At 42.7% G+C, this 1766-nt stretch overlaps 1 pseudogene; it reads left to right on the forward strand.

The window, feature by feature from the left end:
- The window catches only part of LOC103192997, a 15689-nt pseudogene extending 14070 nt beyond the window's left edge, over positions 1–1619 (forward strand).
- The last annotated feature ends 147 nt before the right edge of the window (positions 1620–1766 follow it).

The raw sequence follows: 1766 nt of genomic DNA on the forward strand, positions 1-1766 counted from the left end.
CTGTCACTTAATATAGTCAAATTGATGCCCTAAAAAGAAAACGATTATATTTAGGGGAAAAAAAAGACTATCATAGTAATTTTTTTATTTTATAAGAATCATAGCAAGTCCTGTGATCAGATTACCTATTAAGATTTTTTTTTTGCTTCATAGGTCTTGGACCAACCTCTCTGGGTTTTTCTGGAACAGTATTTCTTAACCTTTTGGAAGGATATAACTCTAACTCCACTGAGATTAGATAAAACCTGTAGATCTAGAAAAATGCTCAGAAAGTAGTGAGTCCCAGGGAAGGGGATGATTGGTGTCAGAGTTGGTAAAAGGCTGGAAGGTGGTGGCATGTCTGGCCTCGTAGGAATAAGCCTGAAGCTGTTGATGGTGACCCTTTCTCCCTCATGAGATTGGAAGCGGTCAGAGATGCTGACCTTAGGTTCTTTTTGCAGTATCTTATGCTGTTATTTATCGTTTTAGAAGTTTTGCAGATAACTTAAACTATGCAACCTTTCCTCATTAAAATCTAAACCTAAAGGAATTAGAAGTGCTATTCTGGACATGGGAGCTCTGGTGATGTAGTGCCTAAGGCATTTGACTGCTAATCTGAAGGGTGGTGATTCAAACGCACCAGCCACTCCTCTCCTCGGAAGGAAGGTTGGACAAGCTACTTCCGGAATGGTACTGCCTCAGAAACCCAAGGAGGGGTTGCTGTGAGTCAGATCCGACTCCAGGGCAGTGAGTTTGGGTTTTTTGTTGTTTGTTTGTTTGTTTTAGTATTCTGGACATGATAAATATAATCAATAATTAACCAAAACCCATTGCTATTGATTCAATTTGGACTCACAGCGAACCTATAGGACAGAACTGCCTCATAAGATTTCCAAGGTTGTAAATCCTTAAGCAAGCTGACTGCCACATCTTTCTCCTATGGAGCAACTGATGGGTTCGAGCCACTGACCTTTCAGTTAGCAACTGAGTGTTTAACCACTGCACCACCAGGGCTCCTAATCAAGAATTAACTCAAAAAAGTCACTGCCTTGGAGTCAGATCCAACTCATAGTGGCCCCTCCTTGGGTTTCCAAGGTGGTATCACTACGGAAGTAGATTGCCTAACCTTCCTTCTGAGGAGTGGCTGGTGGGTTTGAACCACCAGCCTTTTGGTTAGCAGTCAAATGCCTTAGGCACTATGCCACCAAAGCTTCTAATCGATGATTGTTTTTGCTGTTGTTATGTGCCGTCAAGTCCAACCCGACTCATAGCGACCCCTCCTTGGGTTGCCAAGGCAGTATCACTAAGGAAGTAGATTGCTCAACCTTCCTTCCGAGGAGTGGCTGGTGGTTTGGAACCGCCAGCCTTCTGGTTAGCAGTCAAGTGCCTTAGGCACTATGCTACCAGAGCTTCTAATCGATAATTAGTAGCCATAAAATGTTTTTATACCTTTGTGTTAATTTGTGGTTGTACAGTATCAATATTTGATTGGAGCTAATGGTGGGAAAGGTGGAACCTACCACTGTGTTCCCTTTTTGTTTTCTGAGAAGCAAGAAAATTGCAGGATTAAAATCAGTGGACCGAAAACTATAACCTACCTCATCCTAGCCCTGCGGGTAGAGCTGAGTTTGATTATGTAGGAGATATTTTCTTGCTGTAAATCCTGGGTTCATCCATATCCTCTTTGTTGTTGTTGTTGTTATGTGCCGTCAAGTCGGACTCGACTCATAGCGACCCCTTCTTGGGTTTCCGAGGCAGTATCACCACAGAAGTAGATTGCCCAACCT

The sequence above is a fragment of the Orycteropus afer genome, unplaced genomic scaffold, assembly GCF_000298275.1.
Source record: "Orycteropus afer afer isolate SDZICR_OR568_19922 unplaced genomic scaffold, OryAfe1.0 scaffold00002, whole genome shotgun sequence".
Taxonomy (NCBI): domain Eukaryota; kingdom Metazoa; phylum Chordata; class Mammalia; order Tubulidentata; family Orycteropodidae; genus Orycteropus; species Orycteropus afer.